The sequence below is a fragment of the Manis javanica genome, chromosome 15 (assembly GCF_040802235.1).
Source record: "Manis javanica isolate MJ-LG chromosome 15, MJ_LKY, whole genome shotgun sequence".
Taxonomy (NCBI): Eukaryota; Metazoa; Chordata; class Mammalia; order Pholidota; family Manidae; genus Manis; species Manis javanica.
Window position 1 is genome coordinate 14580845 of NC_133170.1, and position 26441 is coordinate 14607285.

Consider the following 26441-nt stretch of genomic DNA (forward strand, 5'->3'; position numbering starts at 1 on the left):
AGCTTGCCCGGCGCGGGCGGCGCGCGGCGGCCGCGGACGCGGGAGCCGCCGGGTGCGCGCGGCGAGCCCGGGGCCATCCGGGCGCAGCTCGGCGCCGCGCTGGGGCGCGTCCGGCCCGCGGCCGCCGGAGGTGTCCCCGCTCCTCCTTCCTGCGGCTCTTCCTCTACCACGCTCTCCTTCTGGGCCGCCGCGCCCCGGCGCAGTCCCGGGGCGCGACCCGCCATGCCCTGGGGCAGAAAGCAAAGCCTCCCCTGCGGCCGTCGGTCCGGTTCATGGCAAAGGGTGGAACATTCGGGAGGGGGCTGAGGAATAACCCAGAAGTTGCCAAGTCCCGTCGGAGACACACACAGTCCGAGACCGAGCGGCGGCCGCAAGAGAAGGGCGGGAGGGAGGGCGAGCTGGAGAGGAAGGGAGGGTGGGAGGAAAGGGGGGTGCAAAGGGGGTATGAGCTTTGCTCTTTCCTTCCCCCCGCCCCTTTTTGGTGCAAATTGGTGGTGATTTGCAGTTTTGCAGAAGGGAAATGAGTGGAGACGACTGCTGAAAACTGTGCAAAAAAAAAACAGGCGACTGGAGAGATCGGCAATTCCGCCTTCTTGCCTGCTTGCTTGCTTTCAGGCAACTCCCTAGGAAAAGCTCTCGCAGCCGAGCTCCCGCCCCTCCCCGGAGGAGGCGCTGCCCGCAGCTCCAGGCCCCTCTCCCGGGAGCCGGCCGAGCTTCAGGGTAGCTGAGGCCGGTCCACCGCCCAGCTCACCGCGGGCGCGGGGTGCGGGGGTCTGCGCTGGCCCCAGGCTGAGCTTCCCGGGACGCTGGGGGGAGAAAAAGGATTGTGCTTGGCCACTTGGCAGGCAATGGGAGCCAATATACGTCCTACTGTCATTAAAAATGACAGCCACATCTACAGTCCGGGTGATTCAGAGATGCTCCGAAGTTCTCAAGTCAGCGACAAAAGCAAACCGACTTCAGGTGACATTGTAACGTTTGAGCTTGCTGCTGCCTGAAGCTTTGTGTCTGTTTTCCACAAAGAACCCAGTTGGTCCAAACGATGGGAAATGTCAACAAGTTACCTGGACCATAATATGCACAATTATTAAACAGGGTGGTTATATTTTAAAACTTGTTACTTTTTAAAAAAAACCCATGAGAGTATTTGTCAACATTTGTTGAGGGTGAATGGTAAATTACATTGAGATTGAAGTGACCGTGACCTCAGGAAGCTTTACAACCTTAGGAAGTCCTAATAGTCCATCAGACAGTAATATAAAGACAGGAAAGATCTTAGGCTGTCTATGATTATGAAATACTATGTCTAGTGTGAAGAGATCTCATGAGAAAAAAACAGGACCATAGTTACCGATGTTATGGGGTGCACTGTTCATGTACTGTAGTAATGTCTTATTTGAGAATCCACAGGGAAATTTTAAAGGTAACTTTTTGCACAATATGAAAAATAATGCAATATTTGTTCAATGGATTTTTTAAAATCCATCAGTGTTAGGAGCCAGTTTCTTTTTACACTCAGAGCCAGAATATGAGAGTACATTCTGGTTTGTTTTTAAAATGGCTACCTTAGATGTCATTTACCCTCACTAATAATAAAATTAATAATTTTGTCTGAATTATCTCGACATTCCAGGTAAATGTGTGTTTATAGCATGGAGTCTTTGGATAATTGGTTCAGTATGACACAGTATGTTGTGTATAGAGATGAAGCATATAAAGAAAAGCTCTAAGATAAAATTAATTCATGGGGGTTAGGTATAGGTGTCAGTCTTAAATTTACCTTCATGGAAACGGCCTCTCTAGTAAGAAGCAGGCATTAATAAAACATTATGACATAAATGGATCTGAGGACCTGTGATGATACAGCTTCTCCCCATCAGATGTCCAGAACTGAGCTACCACATGGAGCATAAGTTGGGCAGCTAGTCAGCGGCAGTGGGTACCATCTGCTTAATAATTAAGGGAACAGGAACAGCAATGTCTTTGCCAAAGACAAATGAGCCCCCTATCATGCACACATACTTCTTTGAGTTTCCTTTTTAGAAGTATGATTCATATGCCAGAGCCTACCTGGGACGCTTCAGAGTGAAAAACGTTGATTGGAAAATCATGCTAATATCCACTGGCATCAAAAATAGCATAATAAAATGAAAAACTGTAAAAATCTGGGCATGTATCAAGGTTAGAAAGAAAGACATAATGAAGGGAGTTTTAGAATATTTCAATTTTCTCTGCCCCCTACCTTCGGCATTATCTGTTGTTTAGAAAAAATATAATCATCATAACTGAATTTGGAAGAGAAGGAACATAGACACTACACAATTAAAATAGAAAAAATAGCATTTGATAATGGCAGCAGCAAAACAGAAATACTGCATCTGTAAAACAAAGACATCCTCGAGGTGTTTAATAGTATAACAGAGGCAATGTCCCGGCATCTGCCGTTCTCCTCATTCTCAACAAAAATCACAACCAGAAAGTTACTTGTCCCACCAAAAGGAAAGAAGGGTAGATTCCACCCCACTCCACCCCCCTCCTGAACAAAAACAACAAAATTCTCTTGTTAGAGAGACCCAGAAAGCCCCAGCACCATACTGACTGAAAGAAGTGACTAACGTCATGTAGAACATATTAAATTAAATGAGCCCCAATACATAAAGTGGATGCTGAGTGATCACACAGAAATAAAAACTGCTCATTTGGTACAGGCAGTGTTGAGTCCTAATTCAAAAAAGTGACGACACAGCCAAAGGATAAGGAAAATGTGGTAGACACAGAAAAATGGAAAATGGAAAGAAAAATTCAGATTTAATTTGATAACGGCTCTCCACTCCGCCAAATCTAACAAACATCTTTTCATTCATACTTTGGGAAGAGGATCTAGAGATTCCCCCTATTGTATGTCATTTGCACTTTGCCAAGAATGGTTATGCTTAAGGGAATTCTGTTAAATTCAGAAAGTTTATACTCCATAGTATGGGTTCGCTCAGTCTCCATACCTACCTGATCTCTATTGGTGAATATCCAATGGGTATTTAAAATAGAATGCATCAAAACAAAATTCTGAACTTTGAAATCCCTCCCTGACCTTCCACCACCAATCCCCACACACCCAAACTATTTATCCTAAGTCCTCCCCGACCCCAGGAAAAAACATAACCACCTACAGAGTTGCTCAAGCCCCAAAAGAGGGTATTGCCCTAGATTCCTTCTTGTGTTTACCTTTCTTTACTTCCAGTCTATTAGCAAGTACACTTGATTCTACCTCTAAAATATATCCTGAATCCCTCTACTTTTCACCATCCCTTTGTAATAACCGGTCAAAGACACACCATCATCTCTGGCCAAGACAACTGCAGTGACTTCCTAACTGGTCTTGCTCTCCAACCATTCGTTTTTCTACACAGCAGCCAGAGTGATAGGTTGAAAATGTAAATCAAATTTTAAACCATCTGAAGGCTTCCCTTTGCACCTGTAGAATCCAAGTCCTCACAGCAGCCTACAAGAACCTTCTTGACCCTTCCAGGCCACTGTCTGTGACCTCTCCTCCTTTTCTAATTCTCCTACTTCACTAGAACAACACTGACCATTAGAACATTCTTCAAGGATGGAGGTACATTCTGCGTTGTCAAATACGGTAGCCACTAGCCACCTGTGCCTGTTGGGCACTTGAAATCACTAGTGCCAGTGGGGAATTGAGTTTCTGTATTTTATTTTATTTTAATTAAGTTTTAATACCCTCACATGGCTAGTGGCTTCTGATGGGGAGTACATCTCTCATCCTTCACGACACCTTTCTGTTCTTCATTCTGTCAAGTAGAAAAGCTGTTCAGGACCTTGGTATCTGCAGATGTTTGCATAGCTGCCTCCTTCTGTTCCATCAGTTGTCTTCTCAAATATCACCTGTTTAGAGAGTGATATTTGTTCTCATACTACCGTTTCATTATATTTATAGCATTTTATCACTATATAAAACAATCTTATTCATTTGTTTGCTTTCTTGCTTATTTCCTATCTCCCTTCACTAGAGTGTAAGTGCCATGTGAACAAGGACCATGACCATCTTCATCTTGTATGTACCACCAATGACCAGAAGAGTGCCAGGACATAGGAGAAGCTCAATACATACTTGCTAAATAAATACTTGAATTAATGAATGAATGAAGTCAATAAATAAAGGATGAAAGACTAAATGAAAACATCTTTCTTATAAAGTCCTAAGTTAAAGACAACCTCCATATTTTTTTATATATAACTGCCCAAGTGGCCAGGTCCCTCAGGTCTTGCATTGAGGATTCTGTTGTCCAGAGTGGACCAGTGGGCAAAATCCATGCACAAAGCACTTTTTACAAAACGTTGCTTCTAAAGAATTGCTATATAAATTATCACTTATAAGAGAAATAAGTAATAGTCAACGTTTTGAGAACTGTGTACTGACTCTCAGATGAAATGTCTGTAATCCACAGCAGGTTTCTGGTGGGCATGGGGAAAAAGCAGTTTAAACATATGCATCTGGGTAGCAAGTCAGCTGAGAAATCTGAAATTAGACGTCTGAATATAAACTCCTGACTAAAGAGTCCTGTCTCACATCATGGTCTATGACACAGTCTCTGTTCCAATTAACAACACTACTTTAGGGTTTGAATTTGAATTTGAAAATATTAAACATTTTGCCAAGATAGACCTTTTTAATACCAATTATCCCACATCTCATCAGGGAAAAAAAATCAGAAAACTTTAATTTGGGGCATGCCACAGCTCTTCTCCCCTTCTGTGGAGTGCTCCCCTCTTTTTAGTTTCCAAAGAATTCACTATCAAGAATTGGATATACAATCGTGAACTAGCATAAAAGGACTAAAGAGAAAAAGCAAGATGTGAGAACTGGTTACTGCCCACAAAAACTGCTATTAACAAAGCACCAGACTATCTATAGAAGAGCCCAGACAGTTCACTTCGCCTCCCATGTCCTCTTTATCCACATTGTGTGACAGAGTTGGCATTCCCTACCTTACATCTTGGGTGTTGTTAACCTCTGGCTCCACCTTTTCTGCACAAATTGTTCAGGAAATCGGAGTGCTTTAGGTACAGGGCTCCCCAACCTTGTTCACTCTGTGGCACGTGCAGAAAAATGGTAACATTTTGTCATCACATAGGATCACAGGGACAAAACTGTTTGTGGACAAAGACGAGGCACAGGGCCTGGAGAGATCACAGTCTCAAGCACACCTCTAACCAGCAGCATTTCAGCTGAGAATTTTTAAGACACCTAGTATCTGACCTACTAATAAAATAGCGTTCTTCTGAAGACTCTGAAATAAGCATAGGGCGAATCCCAAATCTGAGCAGTTTACTGACTACCATATACACAGTTCTTAGCCCTTCTTCCCAATACTTCCCCATTAATTCCCTCAGTTGGTCTGCAACATAAATGCATGTGTTTTATCTAGTTTTAAAATTTGGAAATTAGACACACTAAGTCCAATTTGTAGAGCAGACACAATTATGTCCAGGCCTGGAATCCAGATCTTTCCTACCATACCTTAATGTGTCCTCTATCTTATCAGTTACTCTTCATTGATGAAATTAGTGGCTCATCTGTCATAGTAATTTCCTTTCTCTCCTGGGATCTCTAACTTGCCCAAAAGTGAGTTATTATGTAACATACAAATATACATTCTGTTAAAGTCTCCCAAGTAATGATAGGTCATTTGTGTGTGTGTGTGTGAAATCAGCATGCTTTTCACTTAATAGTCTCCTGTACATATATACCAAAAATTGCCATTCTATATAAAAGTAAAATCTTATGCTTTCCTCTCAGGAATTCTTTGCATCCTCCATGCCTCAATCCCAGTGAACATGGCTCCGAGGAGGAAGGAAATAATGGGCCATTGAAAGCAGGGCACAGAGTACCTCAGTTCAACAGTGCATTTATTGTACATCTGATTTTATATAAATAGCAAAATACTATTAATGGTATGAGTTGTAAGAGTTTAAAAATTGCTTATGTTACTATTGTGAAAATTTTATTAAAATACATCATCCCATTTCTCTTCTTTAGCACCATCCCCTTGACGAGTTTAATTGAATCTTTCTGTGATGATTCAAAATCTTGTAGTGTTTCAGACCCATCATTATGAAGAGTGATTTTCAATTGTACGTGTGAAAGTAAATGGTAGTGGAAGGGGGTGAACTGAATGTGAATTGATTTCTGTTCAGTGGTAATTACTTTAAAAGTAATCCTGATCTCAGAATATATAGGATGTTGACAAAAACCTGAGAGTAATACAGATTTACTTTTGTGTCTTATTCATTAAGACCATTCTCTTAAATGTAAAAACAAAACAAAAATTCTCTTCCACTGGACTCTGCATAGAGCCATGCAATAATAGTGCAGGAAAACCAAAGAAATTAAATATTTCATTGTTGGGCAAATGATGGACCGAGAGCAGGTAGTAAGGGAAGAGGTGACAGGGATTTTCAATAACATCATCTTTATGAATCAATTACACCCAATATTTACTATAGTCTGCAAAATGGGGCCTGTTAAACTCCTCAAGTACTATTTTTTGAAGAGGAATGAATTTTACTGGAATTTTAAAGGAATATGTAATCATATGAAAAAAAATCTATGTTGGGGGAAGAAGTAGAAATAGTGCCTGCCAATTAAATTACTGATACATTGTCCAAGACTGACCTCTTACTCAGTTCTACAGCTGCTACTAATGTGAAGATCATTCTAAAACAGTAGAACTTAAGGATGGTTTGTGTTTTCAATTAGAGCATATTTACAGAGAAAATTTTGAGGGTTACTTGATAAAAAGGAAAATGTAAGTATAGTCTGTTTCTTTTGATATTCCAATAGCACTGAATTTTAAAGTGAACATTTTTACTTTACCCTCAGAAGTTGTAATAGCACCCAAACTATTACTTTTTTTGTGCATATAAAAGCAGGATGCCAGAATAAAATTTATATATAACCCAGGCACATCTTTGGTCTATATACTCAGTCCTCTTTGATATGAAACCTACCGGTGTTTCTAAAGGTATATAAAGTGTTTTGAGCTTCCTTATCATTTGGTGATTATAATCAGACAAATGCCTATAATTAGGCAGCTGATGGATGGAGAGATAAAAAGAAAGAATGCAGATAATTTATTAATTGAAATTCTACCCTTAATAATCTATCACCCACTGCTCTGTTCCTTTGCAACTAACCTAAGGAGAAAGCATATTTAAACATAGAATGAAATTACTAAGTGTATTCAAAACTCACTTATAAAAAGAATAAATTATACAGCTCTGGAAATATCCTAATACAACATCTGTTTCATGCTTTGCAGTTTTTAAAGTAAATTTATATTTATTATCCTAATCTTCAGAATATATGTGATGTCACTGAAGCTTATATCATCCCTATTTTACACAAAAGGAAACCAAGACCCAGATAGAGATTGAGATTCGCTCGTTAATGAAAGAACAATGACAACAAAACCCAAATCTCCTGATTCTCAATTCCAATGCTTATTATTAATTGATAAAATGTGTCTTCCACTCTAATCTGAATCTAAGAGAATTTAAAGGTCACTGTCTCTCACCCAATCAAAATTCTTAACAGCTTAAAAATTTCCAAATATGGGAAATCCTACTTTTAATTTTTAATTGGGGTATAACTCACATATCATACAATTTATTCCTTCAAGTGCATACAACTCAGCAGTTTTTAGTGTATTCACAAAGTTGTATAACCATCACTACTGTCTAATTCCAGAACATTTTCATGACCCCAAAAGACACTCTATTAGCATTAGTATTCACTCCTCATTCCCCACTCCCCCAACCCCTGGCAACCATTAATGTACTACCTATCTCTATAATGTTCCAAATATTTTATGTAAGTGGAATCATACAATATGTGTCCTTTTGTGTCTGATTTCTTTCACTTGGCATGTTTTCAAGGTTCATCCATTTAGTATCATGTATCAGTACTCATTTCTTTTTATGGCCGAATACTATCCCACTGAATGGATATACCTTTATAAGAGTTTTTTATGTATTCTGAGCATACATCTCTCACCAGATATGATTTGCAAATAATTTCTCCTCTTCTATAGGTTGTCTTTTCACTTTCTTGCTGATATTTCTTAAAGTATGAAAATTTTAAATTTTGATGAAACCCAGTTTATCTGTTTTTTTCTTTTGTTGCTTGTGCTTTTGGTGTTATATGTAAGAAACCATTGCTAAACCCAAGGGCATGAAGATTTACTCTTATGTTTTCTTCTAAGGGTTTTATAGTTTTAGTTCTTACATTTAGGTCTTTGATCCATTTTGAGTTAATTTTTGTGTATGGTGTGATGTAGAAGTCCAATTTCATTCTTTTGCATGTAAATATCTAGCTGTCCCAACACAAATTATTCAAAGATTATTATTTTCCTCATTGTCTTCATTGCTCCAATACATTAATGACAGATATGATTATAGACTTCTTAATATTATAAAAGTTCCTCATTACATGTCAATTATATCTCAGTCAAACTAGAGAAAGAAAAAAGAAAGCTTCCCCTTACACTGGAGTAAAATCTGTGTATATTTTCCAGCTCTGCTTTTGAAGAAATACAAAAGAAGACTGTATCATTTTCTGTACATAGCTGCGTTTAAAATATCTGAAATCTTTATAAAGCCTTGTTGTCTTCAAGAGAGGAATTCCCAGTTTATAAAACAACTCATCAGACAGCAGGGATTTTTGGCCCTTCAATATCTTTGTAGCCTTCATGCCTCCTTGTCAGCATCATTCTGGAATGTTCCAGGTCTGATTTTGCTGATACAGAAGAAATAAAAACTATTGTATTACTGCCCATGATCATAGATAAATATTTATATTAATGGAACCTAAAACTGTGTTAAATGTGTTTTCTAGCAATACCCATGTTTTTGCTCATAGTTCACTTAAACTACCAGAATTTTAAAAATACATTGCAGCATGAGAGCACTTTCAATAGGTGCTGTGATTCTTTCATTGGGCACTTTAATCAAAAACAAGGGTCCCGTAGGTAAAGCAACATTCTCAGTAAGGTGTATTTAGAGTTCAAAAAGTATATTTGTAGAATACTACTTAATTGTTAAAAGAAATTGACTATAGATATGTACAGAAGCTTGGATAAATCTCCAGGGAATTGTGCTGAGCAAAAAAAGCCAATCCCCAAAAGTCATATATTGTATAATCCCACTTATATCACATTCTGGAAATGAAAACAAGCAGAAAAATAGAGAATAGTGTAGTGGCTGGCAGAAGCCAGGGAGGGGGCTGAGTGGAAAGAAGTGTGTGTGGCTATAAAAGATCAGCTGGAGGGATCCTTGAGATGCTGACACTTTTATATATCTTGACTGTTTCAATGCCAAGATCTTGCTGGTGATATTATACTACAGTTTTCAAAATGTTATCATTGGGAGAAACAGGGTAAAGGGTACATGGATTTCTGAATTATTTCTTACAACTGCATGTGAATCTACAATATAAGAAGGAAGAAAGTATATTTTTTGCATTATCTCTGATAGTAGTAAATGGGAATTTCTATTATTTGTGTTTAGGTATGTTATTTTGAGAAACTACTTCCTGGTTTTCTCTTTATTGTTCAAACATTGGAATTCTTTTAATGTTTGGTCGATTTGTTTGAAATAATTGCTGCATATCATGTGAAATAGAACTAATGTATAACTTTAAAAATAGAACATACAATAGTTTAATCTTTGGCTATTATAAAGCTGTTTGTCCTAAAAAGAAATACTAATACAGGATTCCACCCATCTAAAAGTAGAGCATTTCTGTGAAAACTTGTCATCAACTGCAATGGTGTAAAACGAAGAAACAATTACCATTAAATTATATGGAAAAATTATTGAGTGCTCTTGGACCCAAAAAATCACCTCTTTTAGGCTTTTCTGACACTTTAGGAGACACCTTGCTAACAGATGCACAAAATAAATGAGATAAAACACAGATACTCAAAGTCACAATTCAAAGCTCTGAAGGGCTGCTGCTGAGATGCCGAGTGTGGTTCCCGGGGAAGGAGCTTCATGGAGCCTCTCTCGCTGTGCAGAGTGAGCCCTGCCTCTATAAAGGCTTGCTGCAAAAAACAACTGCTGAATGCTATTTTCACTTTTCACCTTTCTTCATAAGAGTGAAAATCCTCTTCGGACTTATTTTGGTTAGCAAACCAAAACAAACAAACAAAAAGCAGCCAAGTAGCGTAATGCACAGTTTTGAAAAGCAGGGGATATCTGCGTTTAAGGATAGCTCTAGTTTTTGCTTTCAAAGATGATTTATTAATGCTGTTTACAGGAAATATATGACATGCATGGAGCAGGTAATAGCAGCTAATTGGATAAATACAGAAACAGAGGCACAGATATTTCACGTGTCTCCTTGAGGTACTCTACACCTCGGTCTGGATTCCTGGTCTGTTGATGCCAGGATCCAGGGATCTGTAAGTAAATGTGGCTATAGACTACAGGCCCTTGACCAGTTATCTTACACTTCTTTGTAGCTGCATTGGATCTTACCAAATAGAGGACTATTTGTTATACCACCTCTTATATTCTTGCCTCCCCAAAGCATTAGCCCCCAAAGGGCAATCTCTTCATGACTATGGCAGGTCTGATTGGCTTGAACACAAAGCTATGTTGTAAGGATATAACAAAAGTGTCAAAATACAGCATTTAAAAGTAATTATATTTGTACAGAATGGGGACACTGCAGAAAACAAGTAATCAGCGTCTGTAGGTAACTATTATTTACTGTCAGAGACTTAATGACAAAAAGCAAATTGTAACTTATATTATTTTCCCCACTAATATGGAGTTCAGAAAAGAACACATCATCTTGGGCTGCTCGATAGCATCAATATCTCACATTCAGGGACTCAGGTAAGTGCCATATTAGTTAATCAGAGTTGTTCTCTGCCTGAAACTGTGAGACGTTTTTTTCATTCTACTGAAACCACAGAGCTATGGTAACTTTCCACAGAAATGGCAAGTTACCTACAGAGCTTACGCTCAATGATTTCCTTTAACCAAAATCTAGAAATGGGGCATTTTGAGCTCAGAAAGAATAGTGAGTGATGCATGGAAGAAAGTAATGTGGTTCTTCTCCATCCCTAAACAAATCTAGGAATGTGTACATTTTCTCTGATAATCTCTCTCCTCTCCTTAACTTAATCTTTTTATTGATTTTAAGTTTTCTTTCTTTTTCATCTTCCTAAGGACCTTGGTACATTTCCTATAGAGAAGAAGTTGGACATTTTTGCTTTGATTTTTACAATTGTAATTAATGCACTATGTATAAAGTTATAGGCGACACATAAGTAAGAATTCTGGAAGTCATGGGTGACACATAATTAAATGGGGGTCAGGAAAAGTTTTCAGATTATTACAAATTAAAACAATTATTATCATTCACCATATATCTTATTCCATTTCTTATCCCAAATATCAATTATTCAAGCAACTGATGAGAAGGCCAGAAAAAACCCTCAAAATACAAGCCATATCATTACTATGTATAAATACTAGAGAGTTCCTTAAATTAATCCTTATTATACAAGCTTATTAAAAAGGCGCATTTATTTCTCATCTACAAATATGTTTATATCCCAACAAGAAAGTTACTCAAACAGGTGTCCTGTTTTGCTACTTCATAAAATAAGAGCTTAGGATAAAATTTTGAGTTCATTTGTCTGAATTTTGTCCTATAGAAATGTTAATCATCCTCCTAAAATTTCCATGTATCTTCTTTTTTTCTAGACCTTATTAAGAAGCCGGTTTTGCTACCCAACTGGGACCAGATTATAGAACACAAGGATGCATCCCAACCTTATAAAAATGCCCTGGAATTTTTAATAAGCAGAAGTGGTCAGAACCTCAGTCTTCCATCTCCTCCAATAGACAGTTCTCCTCAGCACAGTGCTCCATAACCCAGGACTGGGAGTTGGCTCTGGACCATCTTGGGATGGAAGAGGGCCACCTACTGAATCACCACCACCACCACCACCACATCCTGCAGCTTCTTCTATCCAAGTCTTTCCTGGGCCCACCCCTGCTGAACTCTGAAGAGATCACAGTTTTAGAGCATTTCATGACAAATTTTAAATTTCCAGTCTCTGGGTTCATATTGCATTTCAAGATCAACATCCTTATTGGTAGTAGTATATTTTTTACTTTAAAGTTTAAAACACCTTTTCCACTAACAAATTCAAAACAGGCTACTGAACTTCATTACCACACAGGCAGAAATCCTCACAACACCTCTATGAAAGAGGTGCTAAATGAAAGAGAAAGAGAGAGAGAGAGAGAGAGAGAGGGAGAGAGAGAGAGAGAGAGAGAGAGAGAGAGAGAGAGAGAGAGAGAGAGAGAGAGAGAGAGAGGTGTACCATCATCTCCTCTTACAAAAGCCCATCCTTAATAGTTAATGAATGAAAAGACATCTTGAATCCAGTGGTCACTGGGAGTAATTGGCATATATTTTCTCAGCTGCCTCTAAATTAAAATGGTAATAATTTAACCAATATATTTGGGCTGATGGCTAAAATAAGTTCCCACTTGTGCCCAGGCAGTAGGACTAAGTGGGATCTGAACAGACTCCTCTCTGTTACCACTTGATTGTGGAAAACTCACACGTTGTATTCAGTAACTGGGTTCTTCAAGTCCTGCTCACTGTTACAATTGCCTTTCTCTGTCCTCATTGATGAGGTCCTGAGAAATCAGGAGGACACAGAAATTGTATTTGTTTTTCTTTATTTCCTTTTCTCTATCCTCAGGCTTTACTTATGTAAAAATTTTGGTGTCCAAATGATAACATAAAGTAAAGGATAAAATAAAATAAGGACACTTAGAGTAAAAAATGCAATGCATAGACCAGTGACTTCTTATTGCTAATCTCTGCCTGGGGACTTTTTCTGGCTGCATGGAGAGCTAGTCTCATGCACATGTGGGAACCAGAAGATGCTAGCCTGAGAGAACATGAAAAGGACTTCATAAGGGTGTAGACAGCCAGGGAGGGAAGGTAGGTAGGAGCAGAGCCTCCACTGGGGCTCCGTCAGGATTTCACTGCACCTAAAACTTTGGGTGCTGCCTAGACATACTGGGCGTCTCATGCTGGGAAACAAGCAGACAAAGAAAGGAGCTACTACACTGATCCCCAGAAGGCAATAGGGTTGCTGCTGCGTCATGGGAGCAGGAAGGAATATGACCGGAACTCAAGGAATTCACTGAGGTGTCTCTTGGTGCTTTCCATCTCAGGGACAATCTGACAAGTTCAAGGCAATCTGATGCCCTGAGGTCTCACGGACTTAGGTTGGTATTACACCACCAGTCAAGAAACAGACGAGCAGAAGTCCTGGCTAAAGGTGAAGAGACTCTAGAATAGATTGTAGAAGAGGGGGTTTTGTTGTAGGGGTGTGTGTGCATGTGTGTGTGTGTTGTGTATGTGTGTGAAGAGAGACAGACGGACAGACTTGATACCACTTTGTAGAATCAGTAGCAGAGCAGACTTACTTCATGAGTTGGTCTGCGTGGTGCAAGGGGTGGACTGTAGCATACGTTGTCAGTGTCCCACTCATCAGTATTCCCTTTCCCTGAAAATGCCTACAAGTCTATTTTCACAAACAAGTTTATTTCACAAACACCTGGGGATCTTTCTTAGCCACGGGTCCATGCTTGATTCATATGTGAGACAGGCTAAAAGTGCTAGGAAGTTAATGGCCCTGGGGGTAGCTCTCAACTCTCAATCAACAATGAATGAGAATGGATAAAATGACACTCTGTCTTCCTTACACTCAGCTGAGACTGCTGACAGCGCTCTGCACTCTGTGTGGACCGTGCCAATGATCTTGTGCTTCAATTGCCCAGTAATGCCAACCTGCCCTCGTTTTCTGTCCTGTCCTTCCTTGTCTCCCGTTCCCAGCCCCCTACCAGTGCATCCTGGGGATCACTTCCCAAATAAACTACTTGCTTTTAAATCCTTTTCTCAGAGTCAGATAACTTAAGACAATCACCTTTACTTTACTAAAGGAAAATTAATAGATAACATAACCTAGCCACCTAGCTAATTAAAAAAATCGATATAACTCCAGTTTTAATGGAAAGAAGACACCCCACACCTGTTAAGATGACTTTTATTTAAAAAGATAAGCGATAACAAGTGCTGGAGAGGATGAAAAGGAAACCCTTGTGCACCACTGGTGGGAAGGCTAAACTGGTGCAGCCCCTATGGAAAACAATATGGAGGTTCCTCAAGACATTAAAAATAGAACTACCATATGATTCAGCCATGCCATTTCTTGGCATACATCCAAAAGAAATTAAAACCTTTATCTCAAAGAGGTATCTGTACTCCCATGTTCCCTGCAGTATTATTCACAAAAGCTAAGATATAGAAACAACTTAAATGTCTATCACCAGATGAGTAGATAAAGAAGATGTGGTATAAATATACAACAGGATATGGTATTTTTTTAGCCTTAAAAAGTAAGGAAATCTTGTCATTTGTAACAAGATGGATAAACCTGGAGGACATTATATTACATGAAATAAACCAGAAAAAGACAGATTCTGGATAGTATCACATGTGGTATCTAAAAAGAAAAAAAGGAAAAGGAAAAGCTGAACTCACAGAAGCAGAAAGTAGAATTGTGCTTACCAAGGGTAAGAGGGTGGGGAAAATAGGGATGGATTGGTCAAAGTTACAAACTTTCATTTATACAATGAACTGGGTTTGAGGATCTAATGTATAACATGGTGGCAATGGTTGCTAATACTGTATTGTATAAATGAAATCTGCTGGGAGAAAAGAACTTAAATGTTCTTGCCAAAAAAAAAAAGCAGTGGGGGCATAAATAAGTGAAGTAATGGATATGTTAATTAAATCAATGGGTGGGAATCCTTTCACAATGTATACATACATCAACTTATGTTATACAGTTTAAATATATTACAATTTTGTCAATTATACCTCAAAAGCTGGAAAAAAAATAAAGGAGAATTATAATACATTAATATGGATTTCAATATGTAAATTATCAGGTATCACTATTCAAGGAGACATAATGAAATATTACCTAGAGTATAAATTCACATGAATCCCAGGAGAGATACATGTAGATTGTGTTGGAGGAGGTCATTGAGAAGACATGAACACCAGCTGACCTGAGAGTGGACATGGACAATCAGGGGACTCCTCACCCACTCCCCTGTCCTAGGAATGTATACTCTGCCCACTGTTACCACATTAGGAACCATTTCAAGGAAGCAGCCTTGAGAGAGGGAGGTGGTGCCAAGACCATCTGAACTCTGTATGTAACTGAGTCCCATGAAAGCCCTTACACAAACTCTTAAGATTTGGTGGCCATGTGGGGAGATCTGTTTGTCTTGTGCCCAAGACAAGCCTAATGTCCAAGTTCCCTTGGTTATTAAACGTGTTATCTACCATTCTGGAGTATCTTGACTCTTTCCTTGGTCTCCCTTGGCCCTCTGTGTATGGGGACCAGTTTCAAATTCCACCTGGGAAACTCCTGAGACTGTGAACCAACAGACTGATAAAATGGTAGATACTTTGATAAATATACAAAATAAACCATAATCCTCTTTGAATATGCATGGTAGTTGCAGTTAAACTGGAATAAAAAGGGGGAAAGGGAATTTTAATATCTACTTAGTCTATCAATAAAGGAAACTTAGAGGGTTCAGATCACAGACAATTCTACAGCAAATTTACTGCTTTGTTTATCATTTGATCACTCAGCCATAAGCAGTTGTATTGTGGGGTGGGCTGCTACTGGCTTCCCAGAGCCAATTACATGCATCTCTCCTTAACTCATTTATAGACGTCATGCTGGTAGCCTGAAATCAACTGTGCTAAGGAATATCTACCCAATGAAAATCTGCAAACACTAGAAATCAGTTTTATTCCCCCCAAATGCCAGTTGTTAAACATTTATTGGCACACCACTGGCCATTAGGCTTGCTAACCTGGTGTAGGAAACAGATATTAGGTACAGAAAAAACATCACATTTTCAGGGATTGTAGGAAACAAGGAGACAAAGTGGGGCAAGAGAGTCAAGCACGAGGTTCTGTTCCTCTTCACAACTTGTTTTGTCGCGGAGCTTTAAGCGGAGTGAATAAATGTGAACGTTAGGGACGTTTCCCCCCACAAGGGTGTACCAATGGGAGGCTTCACGGCCCAAGGATAGTAACAGGCTTCAGCTCAGAGCTGTGGCCAGGACTGCCAAGGGAATATTAGCACTGTGGATATTGGGCATATCTATCAAGTTGAGGCCCAGTGAGGGGCTGCAGATGTGCTGACATCACCAGGAGATGAAGAGAGACCTAACATCAAACTAAATAGGTTACAGTGGGTGGGCTGCTTCTTGGGGACAAAATTGCCAGGCCCAAGGTCTACAGGGTTGAGTGCTTTCATATTGCCTGAAATATTACATTCCCCCATCAGAATTTTCAAGTCCAAGAGGCAGGCTGGGTGGCACTTCCACATCAGAGACTAGATGATCTGCCGGGCACCATGTGGACCTGAGAAATCTTCTTCCCTGATGACAAGAAAATGCAGAAGGCTGGCCTCAATTACCTAGATACCATTTTGAGGGAACAGAGACAGGGGTAAAACTGAAAGACTGAGCAATTACCTAAGGAAATTCAATCATTAAAAAATGTATTGTCAAAACCAGCTATGAAAGGGAGTTGACATTCAGAAAGAATGAATATTCTGCTTTGAATAGAAGGAGGCACAAATATTGTCCATTGTTAACTCCATGGTGTCCGTGTCCACACCACCTGGTATGGCTGTGTGTGGAGTGGGCAGGTAGGATCAAGATCAGAGCAGTCTCTGGACAGGAAGGAAGCTATATTTTTCTTGCACATCCATATCGTAGAGTAAATGATCCTGGGATCTGGCTACAGGAAGAAAAACTTGCTAACAATGAAAACCATTTGAAAATGAGAAGAGCAGCAACTCTGGGAGTTAATGATGTTCCTTCACAGGGTGTTTTGGCTGAGGATGGACAAGTCAGTTATGAAGTGTGGGGAAGGTACAGAGTGGGGGCGAAGGTTCTTGTCAACACAGAGAGAAACATCCAGTAAAGGAAAGAAAGAAGATTAAAATAAACTAAGGAAAGGTTGATTCAGGGTTGGTCAAAGTTGAATTCAATAGACAGAACACCTAACACCCAAAGTAAAGTCTCAGGAAGAGTCCAATCTCCAAATAATGGGAAAAAAGCAAAATACTGCTTATATAGGTCTGGAATAGCTTTTACTTTAAGCTATAACAGGTGTGAGGTGTCTTCTTTCCATTAAAACTGGAGTTATACAGATTTTTAAAATCAGCTAGGTGGCTAGGTTATGTTATCTGTTAATTTTCTTTTAGTAAAGTAAAGGTGATTTTTTTAAGTTATATGACCCTGAGAAAAGGATTTGAAAGCAACTTACACATAAGAAAACCACCTGCACAGATAGGCTGTGCACTTTTGAACCTCTCTTTAGCCCACTGGAGTCTTTAATATCTACTGATCCCACTCCCAACCAATGCATCTGAGCCCCTTCCCCACTGCACGCTCCATTCAATAAAATATTTTACTTACTATCTTGGATCCTGACCTTTTTATTTTTCTCTACTTTGGTCACTTCAACTCCTCTCAGGCACAGTAGCTTTAACGAAAATACTATAGACTGGGCAGCTTAAAAAACAAACATCTGTTTGTCACATTTATTCTTACAGAGGCTGGAAGCCCAAGGTGGAGGTCTGACTCAAGGTCTTGTAAGTGATGGTTTGGGATGACCAGACTCTGGTTTCGGATGGCAGATTTCTCACTGTGAGCTCCCACGGCAAAGGGCTAGGAAGGGCCGTCAGGAGTCTGTCTGTGGTCTCACTCATGAAGGCTCCACCCTTTTGACCTAATTAACTCCCAAATATCTCACCTCCTAATACTATTACGTTGGAAGTTAGGATTTCAACTTAGGAATTTTGGGGAAATGCAAAATTTTAGCTTATAATAGGTACCAATAATCAAGTAAGAAGCCACCACAACACAACCTTGTGATTATTACCACCAAAGCTAGCTAAGTATTGTTCTCCTCTGGGTCCCAGAAAGGCTGGCCTAGATAATGACTATGGAAATTACATGTGATATTTTCTAAACTAAAATCTTTATTTCTACATGTGCTCGGAATCACTGTGAAAGGGTCTAAATTTACTAAAAATGCTGTCATCTCCAGCTACCTTTAGAGGGTTGGCTAGGATTGCTGTTTTGAAAGGCATAACCATCCTCCTGAGAAAGGCAACGGGAGAGGCACTGGGTTCCTGATCTATTTTTAAAAACTTTCTGGCAAAAATGGTGACCTATTTACGTCTCAGGCAGTACGTAAGATTGAAAAGAGGCTCACACCTGGTAGGGTGGTTTCTGAATGTGGTTTGGGACACGTTGGGGACGAGAGAGGAGAAAAGAAACAAGGTAATATGTCACACAAATTGTCCTCTGGAACAGCCCTCAGGAGACTGAATCACTAAATCGAATAGAAGAAAAAAAAAGTGTGACTGTGGGAAAAGAGGGAACCAGCCTGTACAGTCTGATCTAATCATGAGAAGGTGTTTCTCTTCTTTTCTCCATACGGACCACTGAAACTGAAATGAACACATTGTAACGTGGATGATGTCACAATGAGAATGTCAACACTAGAGATGGAAATGGAGTCATGTAATGAGCACTGGCTAAGGAAGACAGAAGAGATGCCATGAGATGTTGCAATAGTTATGACAAGAGATAGCTGCTAGGAAATACATTGTTTTATTACCATTGCTTTGCTGTAAATGCTTTGATTGGCACATGCTGTCCATCTATGTCCCCAGAACTGATGTGTCCTGGGAAAATCAGATCAGAAATATGAACTTTAAAAGGCATCCTTTGTCTTTTTTACACTTTCATGTTCACTATCGATATATCATCCTATCTTTATGTCCTACACCCAGTTAGTACCTTCTTCTAAAGGAAGAAATAGTGCAAAGTATTAGCAACATGGCAAAAACCTCAGGCAAACATCTAAAATGAGTAAAGTATAAACACTTCAAAGAAGAAAGCAAAAGACACAGCATAAATTCTCAGTTACAGACGTCATCTTGTTACTCGAAAAGCTAACATGGTTTAAAAGAGAAAGTTTTTCAGGAAAAAGAAATCTATAAAAATACTCAAGTTATATTAAGAAATACTAATCAAAATAACAATAGTAAGCTCAATCAGTGTATATCTGGGCTGAAGTAAAGAGCTATAAATTACTAAAAAGGAATCACCCCAAAATGATCTGACAATTTCAAACTGACTAGAAATAAAGCACTAGCCAGTTATCCAATTATCCATTCCCAAATTTTGAACTCACCAATTCCCACTAACACTGTATTTTTATTCATATTTTTTTTATCCCAAATCAAGCCTTCTTAGGAAAGATCACTTAAATATTCCAGAAGAAATGAACAATTCTTCACCTGAGTGTTTACTTCTCTCTTCCTGGACTGTGGCCTGCATTTGGTTTGGGAAAGAGGCACAGTTCAGATTTTTCCACAGGCTTTCTTGACCTACACAAGTCGGCTTGCTATAAACTGAACCCCTACAGCTTTCCTATCCTGGCAAAGCTGGGAAAGCCGTAAATATTTTTGGCAAAGCAGACCCGAAAGTAAGACAAGGTTTTTTATTTCAAGATCACATAACATTGGTCAAAGTGGCATACTGAGGCAAATAGCTAAAACATATTTTTAAAGCAAATACTTGGTGATATCTAAATATTTCTCACATTAATCCATGTCAACGATCTAGTTGAAGTTTTAGAACACTAGGCTATATAGGCTGCGTTGTTTCAGGTGGAGATTATAAACGGCACTAGATTCTGTCACATGAAAGGAAAAGGTTTCATGTGCCATTAGCCACTCAGGAACCAAGCTACCACCTAGTCAGGTTTGAAGTCACAGATACTTAAGAACCCTCCTTGACCAGTGGTTTCCAAACCTTAGTACCTTTCAGAATCAGTCTCAACCCAGGGTTTCTGATTCATGAGGTCAGAAGGTAAACCCCAAATTTTGTATTTCTACCAAATTCCGTGGTACTGGTGATTCTGCACCACACTTGGCAACGACTACATTAGTTAGCTGACTTGGATATCCCGGCCACCATCTCAGAGACAAGAACCTCAAGGCCTCATCAGTACTACAATTTCATATAATGTTTACTTGTGCCAAATCCACTAAAGTCTTGCAGCAGTCACTGACTTGGTGAATATTGGATATTCAGTCTGTTAAAAGATAATGATTTGTATCCAGGCACACTTGAAGAAGGAAGAACAATCCCAAATGAATAGTCTAACATCACAATTATTGAAACTGGAAAAAGAAGAACAAATGAGGCCTAAAGTCAGCAGAAGGAGGGACATAATAAAGATCAGAGAAGAAATAAACAAAATTGAGAAGAATAAAACAATAGCAAAAATCAACGAAACCAAGAGCTGGTTCTTTGAGAAAATAAACAAAATAGATAAGCCTCTAGCCAAACTTATTAAGAGAAAAAGAGACTCAACACAAATCAACAGAATCAGAAATCAGAATGGAAAAATCACGACAGACTCCACAGAAATACAAAGAATTATTAAAGACTACTGTAAAAACCTATATGCCAACAAGCTGGAAAACCTAGAAGAAATGGACAACTTCCTAGAAAAATACAACCTCCCAAGACTGACCAAGGAAGAAACACAAAAGTTAAACAAACCAATTACGAGCAAAGAAATTGAAACGGTAATCAAAAAACTACCCAAGAACAAAAACCCGGGGCCAGACGGATTTACCTCGGAATTTTATCAGACACACAGAGAAGACATAATACCCATTCTCCTTAAAGTGTTCCACAAAATAGAAGAGGAGGGAATACTCCCAAACTCATTCTATGAAGCCAACATCACCCTAATACCAAAACCAGGCAAAGACCCCACCAAAAAAGAAAATTACAGACCAATATCCCTGATGAATGTAGATGCAAAAATACTCAATAAAATATTAGCAAACAGAATTCAACAGCATATCAAAAGGATCATACACCACGACCAAGTGGGATTCATCCCAGGGATGCAAGGATGGTACAACATTCGAAAGTCTATCAACATCATCCACCACATCAACAAAAAGAAAGACAAAAACCACATGATCATCTCCATAGATGTTGAAAAAGCATTTGACAAAATTCAACATCCATTCATGATAAAAACTCTCAGCAAAATGGGAATAGAGGGCAAGTACCTCAACAGAATAAAGGCCATATATGATAAACCCACAGCCAACATTATACTGAACAGCGAGAAGCTGAAAGCATTTCCTCTGAGATCGGGAACTAGACAGGGAGGCCCACTCTCCCTACTGTTATTTAACATAGTACTGGAGGTCCTAGCCACGGCAATCAGACAAAACAAAGAAATACAAGGAATCCAGATTGGTAAAGAAGAAGTTAAACTGTCACTATTTGCAGATGATATGATACTATACATAAAAAACCCTAAAGACTCCACCCTAAACTACTGGAACTGATATCGGAATACAGCAAAGTTGCAGGATACAAAATTAACACACAGAAATCTGTAGCTTTCCTATACACTAACAATGAACCAATAGAAAGAGAAATCAGGAAAACAATTCCATTCACAATTGCATCAAAAAGAATAAAATACCTAGGAATAAACCTAACCAAAGAAGTGAATGACCTATACTCTGAAAACTACAAGTCACTCTTAAGAGAAATTAAAGGGGACACTAACAAATTGAAACTCATCCCATGCTCGTGTCTAGGAAGAATCAATATCGTCAAAATGACCATCCTGCCCAAAGCAATATACAAATTTGATGCAATCCCTCTCAAATTACCAGCAACATTCTTCAATGAACTGGAACAAATTATTCAAAAATTCATATGGAAACACCAAAGACCCCGAATAGCCAAAGCAATCCTGAGAAAGAAGAATAAAGTAGGGGGGATCTCACTCCCCAACTTCAAGCTCTACTACAAAGCCATAGTAATCAAGACAATTTGGTGCTGGCGCAAGAACAGAGCCACAGACCAGTGGAACAGATTAGAGACTCCAGACATTAACCCAAACATATATGGTCAATTAATATCTGATAAAGGAGCCATGGACATACAATGGCAAAATGACAGTCTCTTCAACAGATGGGGCTGGCAAAACTGGACAGCTACATGTAGGAGAATGAAACTGGACCATTGTCTAACCCCATATACAAAAGTAAATTCAAAATGGATCAAAGACCTGAATGTAAGTCATGAAACCATTAAACTCATAGAAAAAAACATAGGCAAAAACCTTTTAGACATAAACATGAGTGACCTCTTCTTGAACATATCTCCCCGGGCAAGGAAAACAACAGCAAAAATGAACAAGTGGGACTATATTAAGCTGAAAAGCTTCTGTACAGCAAAAGACACCATCAAGAGAACAAAAAGGAACCCTACAGTATGGGAGAATATATTTGTAAATAACAGATCTGATAAAGGCTTGACATCCAAAATATATAAAGAGTTCACATGCCTCAACAAACAAAAAACAAATAATCCAATTAAAAAATAGGCAGAGGAACTGAACAGACAGTTTTCCAAAAAAGAAATACAGATGGCCAACAGACACATGAAAAGATGCTCCACATCGCTGATTATAAGAGAAATGCAAATTAAAACTATAAGGAGATATCACCTCACACCAATAAGGATGGCTGCCATCCAAAAGACAAACAACAACAAATGTTGGCGAGGCTGTGGAGAAAGGGGAACCCTCCTACACTGCTGGTGGGAATGTACATTAGTTCAACCATTGTGGAAAGCAGTATGGAGGTTCATCAAAATGCTCAAAACAGACCTACCTTTTTTTTTTTTTTTTTTTTTTTTTTTGAGAGGGCATCTCTCATATTTATTGATCAAATGGTTGTTAACAACAATAAAATTCAGTATAGGGGGGTCAATGCTCAATGTACAATCATTAATCCATCTCAAGCCTAATTCTCGTCAGTCTCCAATCTTCTGAAGCATAACGAACAAGTTCTTACATGGTGAACGAATTCTTACAGAGTGAATAAATTCTTACATGGTGAACAGTACAAGGGCAGTCATCACAGAAACTTTCGGTTTTGATCATGCAATATGACCTATAAACCATCAGGTCAAATATGAATATTCATTTGATTTTTGTACTTGATTTATATGTTGATCCCACATTTCTCCTATTATTATTATTATTTTTATTTTTAATAAAATGCTGAAGTGGTAGGTAGATGCAAGATAAAGGTAGAAAACATAGTTTAGTGCTGTAAGAAGGCAAATGTAGATGATCAGATGATCAGGTGTGTGCCTATGGACTAAGTATTAATCCAGGCTAGACAAGGGCAGCAAAACATCCACGGATGCAGAAGATTTCTCTCAAAGCAGGGGGGGTGAGGTTCTGAGCCTCACCTCTGTTGATCCCCAAATTCTCACCTGATGGCCCCCCTGCGACTGTGCCTGTCTTAGGTTGTTCCTCCCTTGAGGAATCTTACCCGTCTTTGGCTAACCAGTCATCTTCCGGGGCCATACAGGGAAATGTAAAGTTGGTAAGTGAGAGAGAAGCCATATTGTTTGCAAAGGTTAGCTTTTTACTTCTTTGCAGATTTATGCCCTGTGGCTTCTATGCCCAGCACTTGTCTCGAGGTATCTTTACCACCTGGAGGAATTATGATACTCGGTAAATTCGATATGAGGCACGAATTCTATTTAAAGTTTGTAATTAGGAAGGAAGAAGAAAAGCTATAGATGTAGCATATGAAGGAAACTTGGGAGGATTGATTATTTCTTTGACATATCTTCTTGTATAGTACCTTAAGTATGTATAGGTTTTAAACTACTAACTAATTTGCACACACATATTGACATAATAGGAATACGGTGACATAAACAAAGCAAATCTATAATTACCAGCCATCTCCAGTGAAGCCAAGAAAACCATTTAGGTACCCTAGGCATTTGTGAAAATTTATCTATGATATGATGGATATTTTCCAACTGTACTTGAACCATCAGACAAATTAAAGCAGCCCATTTCTGGGATCTGTTCACATCCCATATGTTCTTTTAACCATAGATAGTCTATAGTCATGAGATTTTGGGGTGCTACAACTTGCACCCCTCCCAACTCCTGGTTGAGTTCCAACAGTACAGATCCAGTCAAATTCGTTGTCTCACTGTATGCACATGCCAGCCTAGACATCTCCCTCCTCCTTCTCATGGCAAGTCCAGGAGATGGTGGGCTGGATGCAGCCACAACCGCAGCATCGTCCGGATCCCTGTGGAGGCTTTTTGATGATCATCCCCCGGCACGAGTCCTCCAGAGAGTGCTGATGCCGGAAGCTCCTCCTCATATCGTATCTTAGTTCATTTTCTGGGTATCCAAGCTAGGCCTTGATCTTCTGCGTAGAAACAAACAGACCCTTTGCCCACACTTTGACATGCCCTCTATACCACTGTGCAGAACTCATTGGAGGTCAGCACACAGTAACTGCTTTTTTTTTTTTTTTTTAATTAAGAGAAAGGAATATTATCAGAAAAGAGTACCTCCATAGCTGATCATCTGACACCCTTTAAGTGATCAACATTAAGGATATTTAAAGCATGCGTTGATCTTTGATTTACCAATAGTTTTATCCTGTTAAGGAGTAATCCCCCTTTTCTTTCTTTCTTTCTTTTTTTTTTTTTTTAAATTTTTAATCTACACTTACCTGAAGAATACTATGTTTACTATGCTCTCCCCTATATCAGGTCCCCCCTAACAACCACATTACGGTTACTGTCCATCAGCTTAGCAAAATGTTGTAGAGTCACTACTTGTCCTCTCTGTGTTGTGCAGCCCACCCTCCCCTTTCTCCCTCCCCCCCATGCATGCTAATCTTAATACCCCCCTTCTTCTTCCCCCCCCTTATCCCTCCCTGCCCACCCATCCTCCCCAGTTCCTTTCCCTTTGGTACCTGTTAGTCCATTTTTGGGTTCTGTAATTCTGCTGCTGTTTTGTTCCTTCAGTTTTTCCTTTGTTCCTATACTCCTCAGATGAGTGAAATCATTTGGTATTTCTCTTTCTCCGCTTGGCTTATTTCACTGAGCATAATACTCTCCAGCTCCATCCATGTTGCTGCAAATGGTTGGATTTTTCCACTTCTTATGGCTGAGTAGTATTCCATTGTGTATATGTACCACATCTTCTTTATCCATTCATCTACAGATGGACATTTAGGTTGCTTCCAATTCTTGGCTATTGTAAATAGTGCTGCGATAAACATAGGAGTGCATCTGTCTTTCTCAAACTTGATTGCTGCGTTCTTAGGGTAAATTCCTAGGAGTGGAATTCCTGGGTCAAATGGTAGGTCTGTTTTGAGCATTTTGATGCACCTCCATACTGCTTTCCAAGACCTACCTTTTGACCCAGGAATTCCACTCCTAGGAATTTACCCTAAGAACACAGCAATCAAGTTTGTGAAAGACAGATGCACCCCTATGTTTTTCGCAGCACTATTTACAATAGCCAAGAATTGGAAGCAACCTAAATGTCCATCGGTAGATGAATGGATAAAGAAGATGTGGTACATGTACACAATGGAATACTACTCAGCCATAAGAAGAGGGCAAATCCTACCATTTGCAGCAACATGTATGGAGCTGGAGGGTATTATGCTCAATGAAATAAGCCTAGCGGAGAAAGAGAAATACCAAATGATTTCACTCATCTGTGGAGTATAAGAACAAAGGAAAAACTGAAGGAACAAAACAGCAGCGGAATTACAGAACCCAAAAATGGACTAACAGGTACCAAAGGGAAAGGGACTTGGAGGATGGGTGGGTAGGGAGGGATAATTGGGGGGAAGTATAAAGGAGGTATTAAGATTAGCACGCATGGGGGAGAAGGGAGAAAGGAGAGGGCTGTACAACACAGAGAAGACAAGTAGTGATTCTATAACATTTTGCTATGCTGATGGACAGTGACTGTAAAGTGGTTTATAGGGGAGACCTGGTATAGGGGAGAGCCTAGTAAACATAATATTCTTCATGTAAGTATAGATTAAAGATTAAAAAAAAAAAAGAAAGAAAGAAAAGGGGGATTACTCCTTGATAGGATAAAACTAATGGTCAATCAACGATTAACGCATGCTTTAAATATCCTTAATTTTGATCACTTAAAGGGCGTCAGATGATTGGCTATGGAGGTACACTTTTCTAATAATATTCCTTTCTCTTAAAAAAAAAAAAAGCAGTTCCTGTGTGGTGACCTCCAATGAGTTCTACACAATGGTATAAAGTGCATATCAAAGTGTGGGCAAAGAGTCTGTTTG

At 39.2% G+C, this 26441-nt stretch overlaps 1 long non-coding RNA gene across 1 annotated transcript in view; it reads right to left on the reverse strand.

Moving 5' to 3' along the window:
• Positions 1-4947: 4947 nt before the first annotated feature.
• LOC140846630 (uncharacterized) overlaps positions 4948-26441 on the reverse strand; it is a 97953-nt gene continuing 76459 nt past the window's right edge. Inside the window, exon 3 of the long non-coding RNA XR_012125954.1 lies at positions 4948-5109. This is a non-coding gene — a long non-coding RNA (uncharacterized lncRNA). The remainder of the gene's footprint in view (positions 5110-26441) is intronic.